Source organism: Zingiber officinale, chromosome 6B (genome assembly GCF_018446385.1).
Source record: "Zingiber officinale cultivar Zhangliang chromosome 6B, Zo_v1.1, whole genome shotgun sequence".
NCBI lineage: Eukaryota > Viridiplantae > Streptophyta > Magnoliopsida > Zingiberales > Zingiberaceae > Zingiber > Zingiber officinale.
Genome location: NC_055996.1, coordinates 67,313,460 through 67,331,324, shown reverse-complemented (window position 1 = coordinate 67,331,324; position 17,865 = coordinate 67,313,460).

The following is a 17,865-nucleotide window of genomic DNA, read 5'->3' as shown; positions in this document are numbered from 1 at the left end:
TGCACCCATAATATTTAGCTCAATAAATTAATTTCATATGCATAATAAAAAAATTTAATTTGTTTGATTTATTTTTTTTTTAGTAAAATCAATTATTTCGTTAACTTTCCGTCAATATATTTTATTCAAATTTGTATATGTGAGAAATGAAAATTTTATCCATTAATCTTAAAAAATTTCAACTGTTAAAGAATTGTTTACAAATTTTTCAATGGAAATCATATTTTTAGATTAAAACTGTTTCAAAGATTTATTTTTGAACATTTTTATTTTCTTATGATAAAATATGATGTTCTCTATCACAAGAAAATTTTTAGATATTTTTTTTTGACTGTTATCTGAATTATTATAAATCTTTTACTGAAAATAATGTTTTTATTATTAAAAAATATTGAGAATTTAGTTTTGAAATTTTTAATTTTCTATGGATAAACATTAAATTTTATATGATCAAAAAAATTATCATAATGTTCAGAAATCAGATTCTATTTTTTAGCATTTAATTTCAAAAATGAGTATTTTTACTCAAAAATATGGTTCTGGTCAAAATAAATATATATTTTAAAAAATCTGATCTAAATATTTCTATTCGACCATAAACAAATTTCTAGTATTTTTTTAAACTTAAAAATTATTTTGAAATTATTTTTTTATAAAATATTTTTTTTAATCCCCAAAAATTGAATATTTAAAAAATAATTCTCTGAAAAATATTCAAACTTATTCACTAATTCATTCATCCTTAGAAAATTATTTTTTTAAAAAAAATAATATACACCCCTATTTTTTTCGATGTGATCAAAGGGGGATAGAGAATAAGTTAAGGGGGAGGTAATTGCATAAACAATTGCATAATTTTTGTAAAATTCTGTATTGCAATTTTTTTGTACTTAATTTCAAATATTTTGTTCTTATACTTAATATTTCATATATTATTTGTTTACCCTAATTTAGCTATGGTTGATGCATATCAAAAAAGGAGAGATTGTAAGTATACTAGGTTAGTTTTAATATGATCAACCGAGTCAAGTTAAGTCTAATTGTGTTTGATCATTGTGTCTAAGTGTGCAAGAACTTAGGAACACAAGAAGTTGAACAGAAGATGTAGCAGACGAGAAAAATGGTACGGGAAGTGAGTCGACGGACTCGGTGCATCCGAGGGATGAGAAGCTGCGAAAGAGTACACCGACAGACGAAAAGGACGTGTGTAGCCTATCTGAGTGACGAGAAACCGAGGAAAAAGTATGCTCGAAGAGAAAGGTCAGAGTTGGATTTAGGTGAGCTCAACTCCAATTGACCAGAGCATCACTCACATAAAAAAAATCAGCTTGAAGGTTGATCTACCAGTTGGAAGACGCCTCCAAGAGGCTTGGAGGTGCTCTCGTGCCTCAAGGAGAAGGCGCCCTGGCGCCTAGATGGAAGCACCTCCAATGGAAATAATGACCGTTGCTGTGACCATTGCGAAGGGATAAAGTTTTATCCACTTGGAGGCACCCTGGACCCTATTGGAGGCACCTCCAACCAACAGTAACCTTTTCCAGAAGGCTATAAAAAGTCCCCTGGAGCTAGGAATTCAATAAAAACTTCTATATTCATTTCCTAGCTAATATTTAAGTTTTTCAAAAAGTATAAGAGGCTACTCTGCCTTTAACGAGGGAGTTTTTATAGTGCTTTCATTGTTTTGGATTAACAACCATCTAGGTTGTAACCAAGTAAAAATCTATGCCTCTTTTATTTTATGTTGTTCATTTATTTTATGTTAATTGTCTAATATTTGTGTCCTTGCTAAGTTCCAAGCAAGAGAAATTTCTAACTCTTATTTCAGGATATTCACCCTCTCTAGTCGGTCTATAAGGATATACATGTTACTCAATGGTCACACAACCTCACTTCAATTACTCAGTGGCCTCACGACTCTAACCTCAGCTGTTCGACCTAAAGTTGTTGTTCAACAATAAGTTACTTGATGGTTGTATGACCCCACTATAGTTACTCAGCAGTACATGGCTTAACCCTTGGCCACAAGACCCTATCTCTATCTCTGAGTTCTCCAACTTGAGCAACATGGCCTCAATTCTTAGGGTACCAACTATGTCACATGGATTCACCCTTGGCCACACGACCCTATCTCTATCTTTGAGTTCTTTAGCTCAAGCCACATGACCTCAATTATTAGGGTCTGATGTGTGTAACCGTAAGCTCATGGTCGTCGTCAAGTAATAAAATTTATAAGTTGATTCCACGAGGACTAAGGATAAAATGCTAATTGGTTTTACACTTCGAATTAAGCTAGACAGCAATTGATAATCATTTGTTTTGGGTTTTCAACTAAGATGTGAAAAATAATAGAAAAAGAAGATAACTAAGAAAGTCCTTAGTTCAGAATATATTCGAGGTTGTGGGTTCCATTGTAATGATGAATGATGTGCTATGAATTCACCCTTTCATAGTTTTCCACTTGTATGTTTGCAGGACAGTCTAAATTACTACCAAATACCACCCCACGATAGTATATCGGAGTACTTCCCCTGCTAGTAACCAGGAATGACATCAAGTGAAGAAGTAACTTAGAGAGTCCGATTTTCAATATAGTACCTCCTGTCACAAGGTCTCCCCCCAGATGTACGTCTCTAGATTTTGTAGGTCACTTGCATAGCATATGATTAGGGGAAGTCTATTAGGTCAAGTGATAGACTTATCCATACATAGAATTATTCTCTCTTAGGAGGTTATGTTCCATATAGAAGGATAGTTACCTTATATACTCAACGTTAAACAAGTATCCTAAGGTCATGCCGAGCTATATCGGAATGTACACTCAAAAGAGGCAACAATGTATGCATCAATTTAATGAAAATTCAGGTTCACACCCAGACATAGACACACAACAATGCATCTAGCTCAAAAATTATATTTTCACATATAGAAATACAATCTAGATAAATAAATTTATGATCATAAAAAAAACCTAATTGCTAGCATTTCATCAAATAGAACAAGTGTCATACAAGCTTCATCAAACAAGGAAATTGATAATTCAATAGAGTATACAACATTCACACATTATAATTATTTCCTACGTCCTAGAACAATAAAAATCTACAATCCAATGACTTAAATTCATAAGAATTTCAAGAATCCTAAAGAAGGGGAAGAAAAACTTATCCTTGATGTCGAGTGAAGCCCTCAGATGAAGATCTTGGAGTGCCAATGAGGATGGAGCAGAAGGACGGCCTCGAATTGCCCAGATGATGCCTCTAAGTATAAGGATTTGACCTCTATCGCCCCTTATCACCTTGAATCCTCCTCTCCTTTGAAGGAGATGAAGTGCTCCTTATATAGAGGTGAGGCACAGTGTCGTCGTGCCTGGAGGCATGGCCAAGCCACTCCCTGTGTATCTGGCCATGGCATTTGGCACGGCCAGAGACAAATTGTCCCTGGTTCTAGGCACCATGTCATGTCATATAGCACGGCCAGCGCTGTCTTTGGTGTCTGGCAGTACTAAATAACATGATCAAAACAGAGACCACTCTATTTTCTCTATCTAGGCTATGTCGTTTGGCACGACCAATTCTTTAACCCCGCAGTTTTTCAACTTTTAGAAGTATGGTCGTGCCTCAAGGCACGACCTAATCCATTTCTTCTCTGGAGATCGGCACAGGCAGGCTCTTAGTCATGCTCTAAGGCATGGTCATGTCTTTACTTGTGCTAGGTCTACTTCCTGGTTGTACCATTTGGCACGACCTGTATCCTTTCTTATTCCTTGGTTGTGCCATTTGGCACGGCCAACTCCTGGAGCTTCTCCTGGCCATGCCTCAAGACATTGCCAGGCCCAATTTACTTCTGAAATGGTTGTTGCTTGCGCTCCTTGACTGGGACACTCCACTCCTTCGCTTTCCTCACCACGGGGAAGACATGGCTAGGTCAGAGTTTTCTTTATGTTGTCTCCTTTTGCTAACTCTAAATCCTTTACCGCTCCCAACTACTCTTGAAAAATGAAAATAAACACCGAGCAGATCTCTGAAAACAAAATAATAATTATGCTAAAATATGGTAGAAAAAGGGTGCAAAACACAAATCATAAGCATGAAATATAAGTAGATGTGCGTCAAATAATGCAAAATAATATATATAATCTATGCGCATCGCACCGCCAGACTTAAACATTTACTTGTCCTCAAGCAAACTCTGTAATCTAGATTCATGAGCTAATAATGAGTATCCCTAGTGATTTATTCAGTGCTATCTAACTAACGAAACTAATGAGTATAATCAAGGATAATCTACAAGAAAGCATTCGATTGTTATCAAATAGAATTCTACAGTCTAGAAGCATGTGTAGGAGTAAGTGCATCATAATCCTTGGTGAATCAATTTAACTCTAATAAATAATTTCAATAATGAACATAATCATTAATAGATTTAACTTAGCCTAAGAATAAGTTCTCCGTGCTTAGTGAAAAACATGGCCTAAATCTTTCAAGTATCAATTCCTAATCTTAGTCAAATCGTCATTAAACCATCTTTTCCTATTATTTCCAACAGTTTTCACTGTTTAGTTCATCTTTCTTAAATCTATCCAAGGTACACAGAATGTGTATGATATCAAGAGAAATCTATGTTTGTTTCCCAAGTAACATAACTTGATCTCAAAGGGGCAAACGACTAGTTTCCACTCACGATAATAATTTTTGTCAATCCCTTATTTCATCATTTTCATCTCAATTTTTGTTTCTTTTTTTTTCCTTCAATTGCACATTTGTAACGATGCAACTGGTGGTATTTTATTTTTTAAAATGAACTTTAATGATTCAAGCATCAATCCAGTGATTAAGATGTAGTTAAGAAATCACCATGGCATTCAAGTACTCATCAAGTCTAATGAATCATGACTATTTTCAGAACCTTTAACTATCAAAATAAGATAAGTTAATGGGTAAATCAAGTTCTAAAATGACTCCATTATCCTCAAGCCTCCTAAACAATGTATCCTGAAAAAAAAAAGTATGGACAAGAAAGACTAAGTAAAGGGATTGGGTTAAGAAAAGAGAAAAGAAAATAATATGAAATAATAATAAGAATGGAACTTGGGTTGTCTCCCAAGAAGTGCTTGTTTAAGGTCCTAAGCTTGACCACCTCAATAGACTCATAGAAATATCTCTCTTGGAGGGGTAAGATATTTCAACACCCTCTTACCAACGGCTCTTATTATGGAGAGAGCATTCAACATAGGAGCTATAATGTGAAGTAAATCTCTCTCTATCGTCATCTTCTTAAAAGTTCTTTCAGGTGGACAAAGACGACTCAAATTGAGTTTCTATTTTTTAGCCCAAGTGAAAACTGCACTCCCAAAAGAAAAACAAATCTCCCATAAGCATGTTATATAAGATAGAACCAGAACCATATCAAGATAAGCTGAATAAGTAATAAAAACTAAATCATATCCAACAAAATCAATTATAGGAACCTCTATATAGTTTTCTAAAAGATCACAAGAAATACCAACCTTGCTTTGCTGAGAGATACCTGAAACTTCTAAACATATGAATGTGACTTCTTCCAAATGATGGTTCTGGCTCTGGCTCAGGTGTTGGTGCAACTAAAAGTGGTGATTCATGAAACTTTGCTATCACTGTATAAGTCTCTACATATTGATCCACAACTTGCACAATTATTGCAACTCTCATGATCTCAAAGGATTGTGTGGACAAATGAGATGATTCTTGAGATGTTGTTTCCACAACACAGCTCCCTACACTTCCTTCCAGATCATTAGCCTCATCACATACTGTGAAGAACATTACAACATCATTATCTTCAGCAAGAGAATCAACTATAGAAGGATCAATAACTTCACCTGCAATCTTAAGGTGATTTACCTCATCACATTCATCATCTGAAAATTTAATTCCATTACAATGCATTGTAAACCAAGGAGAAAGATCTGAAAACTTGCTGACTACTGCATTATCATTACAATCCTCATCTAAAGAGTCTTCATCTTTATATACATCAAGAAATCTACACTCAACCCTATTAGTATCATGGAATTTGCCAAAGTCTTTATTTTTATTGGCCCCTACTAGCCTTTGTGGAAAAGGAATCCTTAGTGGAGGTCTAGGGAAGGATTGATCATTCTTTTTCCCAAATTACGTTTGACTCATGGCAAAGGTTCAACATGTTTGTCTAGTGATGGTATGATCAACCGTTGAGGAAAAGGTACTCGTAGCCTTTGGGCACTTTCTGGAGCAATGGAACTGAGTTTTTGTGGTCCTCTATTGTTCTTCTCCTCAATTTTCTATAAGTCCTTTTCCAGAAGTTCTTCATGATACTTGTCACTTCTCAACTTAATATCATTATACTATTCACTATACCTTGTCTGGGTAGCATGTTTAAACTATTTAAAACTATACTATCAATATTTACATCCAACTATTTGAACCCCTCATCTGTGACTTGTGATTTTTACAATCCTTGGATGGTTGAATTGCATTTTGTTTGACAAACTCTTTACCTTCATGGCGTGCGCTTCTAGAATTATCAGGGGAGAATCCATCCAACTTTTATTTGACCATTCTTCGAGGTTCAATATATATATGCTTCTTTCACACTTTTATTCATAAAAGAGCCTCCAGTTGATAAATCCAATAAAAAATTATCTGAGAATGAAATTTCCATGTAAAATATGTGCAATTGCAACCACCTTTCTAAACCATGATGAGGACACTTCCTTAATAAACTTTTGAATCTCTGCTTCAAATAGTGATTCTCCATCTACCTGAGCAAAACTTGTAATGCAATTCCTCATATACATTGTTCTGCTTGGAGGAAAAAACTGACTTACAAATTACTGCTCCAATTGTTCCCAATTTGTGACACGTTGAGAACGGAGAGAATAAAACCAAGTCTTTGCCCTATCCTTGATACTAAAAGAAAATGCCATCAACTGAATGACATCCGTTGAGACATCTTCATAGTTCACCAAATTGCAATATTCAAGAAATTCTTCAATGTGCAAGTATGGGTTTTCTGATATTTCTCCTCCAAATTTGTGACCTTATATCATGGTGATTAATTTTGAGTCTAGTTGGAAACTTTTTACTTCGATATGAGGTTGCACAATGGGAGACTAAAATCTTAAAGAAATTGGCGTAAAATTCTCTCAAAGGTTTGCTTGACATGTTAGTGCTCATGGATATCTAAAAAATATACAAAATTGAGAGCAAGAAAGAAAATACAGAAATAAAGGAAAGGAAAAAAGAACTGAACTTCAATTTAAATTGCAAGAAAAAAGGTGCAAAAATAAAAAGTATGAATAAAAAAATAATGAAAGATAAAGAATAAAGAATAAAGAATTAAAGAATTAAAGAATTAAAAAACTATTATCTAGATAGACTCTAAAGTAACTAACTAGATTTAAAGCACTCAGTCCCTAGCAACGGCACCAAAAACTTGATGTGTGTAACCGCAAGCACACGATCGTCTTCAAGTAATAAAATTTATAAGTCGATCCCAAGAGGACTGAGGATTAAATGCTAATTGGTTTTACACTTCGAATTAAGCTAAACAGTAATTGATAATCGTTTGTTTTGGGTTTTCAACTGAGACATGGAAAAATAATAGAAAAAGAAGATAACTGAGGAAGTCCTTAGTTCAGAAGATGTTCTAGGCCATGGATTTTAGTATAATGATGAATGATGTGCTATGAATTTGTCCTTTCTTAGTTTTCCATTTGTATGTTTGCAGAACAGTCTAAATTACTACCAAATATCACCCCGCGATGACGTATTGAAGTACTTCCCCTGCCAGTAACCAGGTATGTCATCAAGTGAAGAAGTAACTTAGAGAGTCCGGATTTTCAGTATAGTACCTCCTGTCACAATGCCTCCCCCGGGTGTACGTCTCTAGATAACATAAGTCACTTGCGTAGCATAAGATTAGGGGAAGCCCATTAGGTCAAGTGATAGACTTATCCATACATAGAATTATTCTCTCTTAGGAGATTACGTTCCATATAGAAGAATAGTTACCTTAGATACTAATGTTAAACAAGTATCCTAAGGTCATGTCGAGCTATATCGGAACGTATACTCAAAAGAGGCAATAACTTATGCATCAATTTAATGAAAATTCAGGTTCACATCCAGACATAGACACACAGCAATTTATCTAGCTCAAAAATTAGATCTATGCATATAGAAATACAATCTAGATAGATAAATTTATGTTCATAAGAAAAACCTAATTGCTAGCATTTCATCAACAGAACAAGTGTCATACAAGTGCTATCAAACAAGGAAATTGGTAATTCAATAGAGTTTACAGTATCCACACATTACAATTACTTCCTACGTCCTAAAACAATAAAAATCTACTCTAAAATTGGAAGATCTACAATCCAATGACTCAAATTCACAAGAATTTCAAGAACCCTAAAGAAGGGGAAGAAAAACTTATCCTTGATGTCGAGTGAAACCCTTAGATAAAGATCTTGGAGTGCCGATGAGAATGGAGTAGTAGGACGACCTCAGATTGCCCAGATAATGCCTCCGAGTGTAAAGATTTGACCTCTATCGCCCCTTCTCACCTTGGATCCTCCTCCCCTTTGAAAGAGATGAAGTGTTCCTTATTTAGAGGTGAGGCACAGGGTGGCCATGCCTGGAGGCACGGGGTGGTTGTGCCTGGAGGCACGGCCAAGTCGCTCCCTGTGCATCTGGTCGTGACATTTAGCATGGCTAGAGCCAAATTGCTCTGGTTCTAGGCACCAGGTCGTGCCATATGGCACGGACAGTGCTGTCTTTGGTGTCTGGGCATGCTAAATAGCACGGTCAAAATAGAGACCGCTCTGTTTTCTCTATCTGGGATGTGTCGTTTGGCACGACCAGTTCTGTAACCCCCAATTTTCTGACTTTTGGAAGTATGGTCATGCCTCAAGGCACGACCTAGTCCATTTCTTCTTTGGAGATCGGCATGGGCAGGTTCTTGGTCGTGCTCTGAGGCACAGCCATGTTTTCAATTGTGCTGGGTCTACTTCCTGGTCGTGTCATTTGGCATGGCCTGTATCCTTTCTTGTTCCTTGGTCGTGCCATTTGGCACAGCCAACTCCCAGAGCTTCTCCTGGTCGTGCCTCAAGGCATGGCTAGGTCCAATTTGCTTCTGAAATGATTATTTCTTGCACTCCTTGACTTGGTCACTCAACTCCTTCACTTCCTTCACCACAGGGAAGGAATGGCTAGGTCATAGTTTTCTTCATGTTATCTCCTTTTGATTACTCTGAGTCCTTTACTGCTCCCAACTACTCCTGAAAAATGAAAACAGACATAGAGCTGATCTCTGAACGTAAAATAGTAATTATGCTGAAATATGGTAAAAAAATTATGCAAGACACATAGATCATAAACATGAAATATAAGTAGAAGTGCGTCAAATAGTACAAAATAACATATATAATCTATGCGCATCACCAACTGTATTCTACTACTTTGTAGCCTCATGACCTTAGATCTATCCTCAAGGGGTGCAATCTCAGCCTATGTCATACAATCTAACTCAATTCCTCAACTCAATAATTCGCTTACCACTTGGCCTCTCACTTTAGCCCCTATCCTCATCGTCTACGGGATCGAGTACCCTCCCTAGTAAAGGTAGAATCAATATGCGCTACATTTTAAGAGCCCCTTAGGCTATATTATATTATAATAGCCTCAAGGCTATATTATCCTATAACAACCCCCTGTACTATATTATTCTAATAACAATCCTTTAGCTATATTATTCTAACAGCCCCTTGGGCTATATTATCCTATGATATTGCTTGGGCTATACTAGGCTATAACTGTTAGAGTGTATACTGAAAGCCTAAGCTTTGTAAACATTCATTATGAATAAAGAATCACATTTGGTCTAATTATCTACATTTATTTGTAGTTGTTCATTTAATTTATATTGTAGATAACATAGTATGTGGTGTCACATACAGAAGATGATGTTATCAGTACCTTATAAATTATAAACAGTAGCTCACGACCAGAATGGAAAGGAACAAACCATTAGAAGGTCGTAGTGTAATTAGGTATTAGTTTATCTTGACTATATAATTATACTAGTACACTCAGAGTGTATTGAGTAGGACCATTTGAGGTCGTTCCTTTTATACTGACTTTATAAAGGAACAAAGACCTCAGTTATTATAGAAGTGTGTGCTCTTAATCCTAATATAATAACAAGCACATATGTTTGATATTTATTTCTTTAATTTATCAATGGGTGAGATTTAGTTCGATGAATCAATAAACCCGATAAATTGGGAAATGGTATCACTCATAGTGTGTGTTGTTGATTATAGAAGGAAACTGTGTCCTAGTGATACTAGGTTGATAATGTCCTCAAGAGGAGCTCATAAAGATTGTCATGTTAAACCTGCAGTGGACTTAGTCCGACATGATAATAAGGTTGAGTGGTACTACTCTTGGACTTAGATATTAATTAAATGAGTTGTCAAGAACTCACTTAATTAGTGGACATTCGATATCTTAAACACAGGAGACTAACACACTCATAATAAGAAGGAGCCCAAAAATGTAATTTGGGATTGGTGCGGTAGTTCAATGATAGTTCTCTAGTGGAATGAATTATCATTGATAAAATTAAGTTGTGTTCGGGCGAACATGGGATGCTTAATTTTATCGGAGACCAAAACCAATTCCTCCTCTCGGTCCCTATCATAGCCTCTTATTTATAGAGTACTATACCCACATATACCCACCTTCTATACCCACCTAAGGGGGCCGGCCAAGCTAGCTTGGGAACCAAGCTAGGGCCGGCCTAAGCTTTAAGGTGGCGGCCCTAGCTTGAACCCAAGCTAGTAGGGCCGGTCATAATTAATTAAAAGAAAATTTAATTTTAATGTTTATTATTATGTGGAAGATTTAATTTAAAAGAGAATTAAAATTAAAATATCTCTCTTGTAAAAGATTTACAAAGATTAAAGAAAGAGATTAGATCTCTTTCCTTATTTGTAGATTGGAGAGATGTTTTATTTTCTCTTTAAAATTATTCACATGTTAATAAAATTAAAATTATAGATATTTCCTTTTATTAACCATGAAGAGATTTTAAAGAGAAATTTTATTTTTAAAATTTCCGGAAACAAATAAGGAAAGTTTTAATTGTTGATTGAAACTTGTCCAATTTGCTTCCTATTGATTTGGCCGGCCATCATTGTTTAATTGGGAAATTTTGTTTTATTTTTCTCAATTAAATCATGTCAAGGAAATTAAGGAAAATTTATTGTAATTAAATTTCCTAATTTACCTAGGCCAAGGAATATAAAAGAAGGGGTGAGGGTGCCTTCACAAGACACAACATCTATTATTCCTCTCCCTCTTTTGTTCCTTGGTGTGGCCGGCCATCATCTCCTTCTCTTCCTCTTGTGGTGGCCGAACCTCTCTCCCTCCCTTGGAGTTCTTGTGGTGGCGGATACTACTCGGAGAAGAAGAAGAAGAAGGAGAGAAAGCTAGCATCTCTTGGAGCTTGGTTAGTATTTTGGTTTTTCTCCTTGGTAAAGCTTTTCTTTTGTGGCCGAACCTTGCTTGGAGGAGAAGAAGGTGGTTGGTGGTTTCTCATCTTGGAAGATCGTTGCCCACACAACGCCCGAGGTTAGAAGAGGAATACGGTAGAAGATCAAGAGGTTTTTTTTTCTACAAGGTATAACTAGTAATTTCTATTTCTGCATCATGCTAGTTATTTATGGAAATAATACCAAATACAAGAGGCTTACGTTCTAGTATTTCGAATATGTTTTTTCGAAGTTGTGTTCTTTTGTTTCTTTCTTTTCCTTGTGATTTGATTGTTCTCTTTGGTTAACCTAAAGTTATTTTAGGAAATTAAATATTAGCTTTCTATTAAAGGTTTTGTCTAGTCGGTGGTGGTTGCTCCCATATCCAAGAAGGCCATGTGCCTCGCCACGTCAGTACTGGGACCTTTTATGGAAATTAATATTTAATGGAATTAATAACTTAAGGAGACTTGGGTCGAACGTGTTAAGTTCCGCAGGAGATCCAAGTCAAAACCTAAAAGAACAAATAGATTAAGTTTTGGATCAAACGTGTTAAGTTTCGCAGGAGATCCAAAATTTAATTTAAAAGAACACATGGTAGCTAGGAAAATGTTCAGATCTTTGTACAAAATTTTTGTACAGTGGAACCTATAGGCTTTCCGAGTAGCAACCAACAATAACAACCCCTAGCGCTATATTATCCTATAACTCGGCATAATCCTCACGACCGTAGGACAGCTCCTCTCCACGATTGGGGCAAGACTTGCTCTATTCCAGTACAATAGTCACAACCATGGGATCATTCATTTCCCTAGTCGGGGTGGGATACTTATGATATTCTAAACATTCTTATTATGGGAATCAAGCTCCTCTCCTTAATCCAAATTAAATTATAATCGTAGGATTAAGCTCCTCTCCCTGATTCGAGCCAAATGGACATTATGGTATTCTGAATTTTCTTTGAGTATTCTTGATCTTCCCTTGGAATTTTTGGCATTCTTAGTATTCCCCTGACCTCAAGATCAAGTACCTCTCCCCGGTTGGGGTGGGATTGAACTTCTGATATTCTAGACATTCTTATTATGGGGATCGAGCTCCTCTCCCCGACCTAAATTAAATGAATATTCTAGCATTCTTGGTTTTCTTCTAGTATTCAAGTCATTCTTATTATTATTTCTGACCACATGATTGAGCTCCTCTCCCTAGTCCGAGTCAAATGGACATTATGGTATTCTGAGTTTTCTTCAAGTATTCCTGGTCTTCCATTGGAATTTTTGGCATTCTTAGTATTATCACCCCCAACCATGGGATCGAGCTCCTCAATTAGGGTAGGACCGGACTTTTGATATTCTAGACATTCTTATTATGGAGATGGAGCTCTTCTCTCCAACCCAAATTAAATAGATATTCTGGCATTCTTGGCTTTCTTTTAGTATTCTTGGCATTCTTAGTATTATTTCTAACCGTGGAATTAAGCTCCTCTCCTGAGTCAAATGGGCATATGGTATTTTGGATTTTCTTTGGATATTTTTGGTCTGCCCTTGAAATTTTTGGTAGTCTTAGTATTATCACCAAAGTCGGCCCTAGGTTGGTCAAGATGGGGTCAGCGGACAGAACTCCACCTCTAGCGGGGCCCACTTTTTTTTATTTTGTAATGTTTTAATATTTTTTTCAAGTAAATGTTAATTCATTGAAAAAGATAAATTAAAAAGGTGCGACCCACTTTTTTAGAAAAAAATTATATATCCTTTAAGATAAATGCTAACAAAACAATGTCTTAAAAAAATTAAAAAATATAAATATAAATTCTAAATTATTATAGATTTTTTTAATAAAAGTGTCCGATAAAAAAGAAATACGGGCCTTTTTCCTATTTTTATCTCTCTAAATCTTAAAAACCCTAAGAGTACGTTTGGTTCAAGTTATCATGTATAACTTTAGTTATGTGATTACCAGGTAATCACATAACCAAGATTATGGGGAATAAAACATAACCAAATGTTGTTTGGTTCAATCTAGGTAATGCAACAAAAACTTATTTGTTTGAAGATTTAATGAATAAACTAGTTTAATATTTTACTATATTACCCTCGGTTACAAAACCAACTATAATTAATTCTATGTTTTTTACTTTTTGTTTTTCATGTTTTTCTTTATTTATATATTTTTTTTATTTTTTTATTTTGTTTGTTTTTTTATGTTTTTTATTTTTTTTATTTTTGAAGTTGTTTTTTACTTTTTTACTCTTTTTTTAAAGTTTTTTTTTTAGATTTTTTATTTTTTTTAAATTTTTTTAAAAAAAATATTTTATTTTTTTTATATTTTAAATTTGTTTATTTTTTTACGTGTTTTTGTTTTTTTAATTTTTTTATGTTTTTTTACATTTTTCTATTTTTTATGTTTTTTAACGTTTTTTATTATTTTATTTTTTTAAAAAAAAATTACATTTTTTATGTTTTTCTCATTTTTTATGTTTTTTCTATTTTTTAAGTTTTTTTACAATTTTTTATTTTTTTAATTATTTTTTATGATTTTTAAATTTTTTTCTCATTTTTTTTATGTTTTTCCTATTTTTTAATTTTTTTTATTTTTTATGTTTTTAAAAAAAATTTCTCATTTTTTTTATTTTTTAATGTTTTTCTATTTTTTAAGTTTTTTTACATTTTTAAAATTTTTAAATTATTTTTATGGTTTTTTATTTTTTTATGTTTTTCTAAATTTTGAAATTTTATTTTTTTTATTTTTCTGTTTTTTCTTTATGTTTTTCTTTTTTGTCATATGTTTCTCTTATCCAAGAGTATTTTGGGTTAAAAAAATTCGTTAATCCTGGAATCAAGAAAACCCTCAGTTTTCCGAGGTTTTCTGATTTCTGATTGCATGCCCCTTTTGCTCACGTGTCGCGCATGGAACATTACTCGGGAATCATCAATTACCTAAACCAAACAAAATTTTCAATGATAACCTTGGACAGATAACCAAGGTTATCAAGGATAACCCCAAATCAAACGCACCCTTAGGGTGTGTTTGGTTGAGGGTTATTCTGGATAACCTTGGTTATCCATCCAAGGTTATCAATAAAAATCTTGTTTGGTTTAGGTAATTGATGATTCCCGAGTAATGATCCATGTCTGACACGTCAGCAAAAGGGGCATGCAACCCGGAATCGGAAAATTTCGGAAAACTAAGGGTGCGTTTGGTTTGATATTTTCCCATTTTCATTTTCTTTTTATCTGGAAATAGTTGTTTGTTGTGTGTTTTCCATTTTCGTTTTCTGGAAAATGAAAAGCCATTTTCTAGAAAAATAGAAAACGATATTTTATCATTTTCTAACGAAAATGGGAAAAGGCGCTGAAATATGGAAAATGAGAAAACACGCTGCCTCCATGAGAAAACGTGCTGCCCCGTTACCATTTTCCCTTATTTCCTTTTCTTTCTTTCTTTCTCCCCTCTCTCGCGACGCCGATTACCCTTTCCCCTTCTTCATCGCGGCGCCGGCGACGCTCAAGCCGATCCAGCTCCTCATTCACGATTTCGCCGCTTCGTGCTCGAGCCCGTTCCGCCGTCTTCTCCGGTTCGTGCTCATGTTCTTCGTCGTCTTCTCCTCGTCTTCGCTGCTTCCTACTCCAGGCTTTTCCAAACCAATCTGAGTTCGCCGATTCGTGCCCACTTCGCTGTGACTCGGCCTCCTCGTTCCCTTGGCGTAAGCTTCTTCACATGATTTCCTTTGTTTTCTTTTGGTTCTTCTTTAAGGGAAAATTTTCTTTTTGTTCTTCTATTTGCTTCCTTTATTTTCTTTTTGTTCTTGTGCAAACAGACCCTTTCTGTTCGCTGGGATTCATTCTCCTATTTTGATCCCAAAATTCTAGGTTTGGGATGAAGATGCAAGGCACATTACATTTTCTTACGAATCTCAACTTGCTTCTGCTTTCGTTCATATTCTTGCCTGATCTTCTTTTTATCAGCCTCAAGAAGTTGCAGTTTTTCAATGTTAAATTCCTAATACAACCAAAAAGGTATCAAATTATTAATTTAATAAAGGGAAATGTTTTACCAAGTAGCACACAAACTAGAACAGGCATGCAACAATATTTTGAGATGGAAAGAGAGTACCAAGTGAAGAGCAAGTGATTATAAACTAAATTCTCTCACATTTAAATACTGCTTATCTTTTTCAGTAGCATTGCTTATCTACTTTATATCTAACAATGCATATCACAAGTACCATTGTCTATTGCAACTCAATCTCAGGGCCTTGTTTTCTCTACATTGGGGCATCAACTTACTAGATGAAAAGGTTAAAACTTGGATGTACATACCAATTTTTTTTCTCTACATGCATGTAACTTGCTTAGGGTATTGCTTTGGGTATTACATTTTCTAATATATGTTACCAAACACATTTTTATGTCGGCTTTAATATTGGCAATTTTTAGAGATTACATTATGGGAGGGCATAATCCAAGTACCGAAATTGAGAAGTATGATTGGTCAAAGACAAATGTTGCCATGTTTGTCGATATCATTTATGAAAAAGTGAAGCACAATAAGTTACAAACATCTACCTTCACTAATACGGTTTGGGAGGAGATCAACAAAGAATTATATCAGGTTACGAACAAGAATTATGGTGTAGAAAGGCTCAAAAGTAAATGGAATCGTCTACGCACAAGACAACGTCTTTTTGCAGCATTGCTTGTGCATACTGGTGTGACAATGGATCCTGACACCGATAAAGTGAATGCTCCAGAGGAAGTGTGGGCAGAATTTTATCTGGTAAATACTTATATCTAATCAAATATATAATTTTATTGTATGTTTATGTATAATAAAATGCTTTTTTTGTAATCAATGGAACAGAAAAATAGAAAGGAGTATAAGTCAATACGAAAGGAAGGATGTGATCATTTTCACATTCTTAGTGAAATTTTCGGCAGGACAACTGCAACTGGTGATATGCATAGAGCTTCTACTCAATTACCTCCCACATCTGATGAAGAGAGAGAGCTCGAAGAAGCATTCATTAACAGAGGTGTCAGCTCATATGTTGAAGTTGTCGATGACGAGAATGAGGACGTTGGAGGGGAACCTAACAATCGGCGACATCGTAGTACAGAATCAACTGAGAGTCATCGACGTAAAGATCCTAAGCGTTCAAAAACTAAAAAATATGATGCTTATATGGACAAGTGGAGTGATACCTTGCAACACCTGAGTCAAGAATCTATTGCTAGGCAAAAATACCTGGATTTGAGGGCTGCTAAGTTAGAACGCGAACAAGAAATTTCTTCCTCTACTGGAACGAGCAGGTTCAGTGATCCTTACTCTATAGACATGTGCATGTAGATTTTAAATCAGATGGATGACTTATCTATTCAAGTTTACACAAAAGCTACAGAAGCTTTCGGTAAACCTTGGCTACGAGAGGTTTTCATGAAAATTCCATCAAATAGGAGAGCTGAATGGTTGGATTGCATCAATATCGACCATGTGTAGGGTCATATGTTGACAAGTTCATGGGGATTGCTTTTATTACCTAGCCAGAGACTTTTTAAGTAATGATGGTTTTTGATTTTGTGACTTGAATGTGTAAGACATGTTTGCTATTTTGTGGATTGAATGTTTAAGACATATTTGATATTTTGAAATTTAATGTTGATGACTATGTCATGCTTTTTAAATTTTAATTATTTATTGGTTTGCCTCAATTCATAATTAACTCTATACATGTGTGCTGAGTTTAATATCGATTTATTGCAAATCATGTCAAACTCTGATGATGAATATGATGAATTAGGCCCAGATATCAATTTGCTTCTTATTTTGAGCCATGCAAATGATTTTTTTCATGAAATGACTCAGTTTCATAGATCTATTGATCGGATGCCTTGTCGAATGTCATCTCTTACTGGGAGGATGTATATTCAAGAAATACTTGATGGGCACCCTCAAGTTTGCTTTGATAATTTTCATATGTCAAAACATGTGTTCATGAATTTTTGTAGGACATTAAAAGAGATGAATCTATTACAAGATGGAAAGAAAGTTACTGTTGAAGAAAGTGTCGCTATGTTCTTACTAATCATCGGGCACAACACACGACATCGAATATGTGCAGATCGATTTCAACATTCATTGTACACTTGTAGCAAGTGGTTCAAACGAGTTTTACGAGCTGTTTGTACATTGGGCACACATATTATTCGACCATATGAACACAATGACGTCCATCCTCACATATTGCATAATCCAAAGTGATTTCCATATTTTAAGGTATATATTTTACCCTAATGTATCTAGTTACATTAACA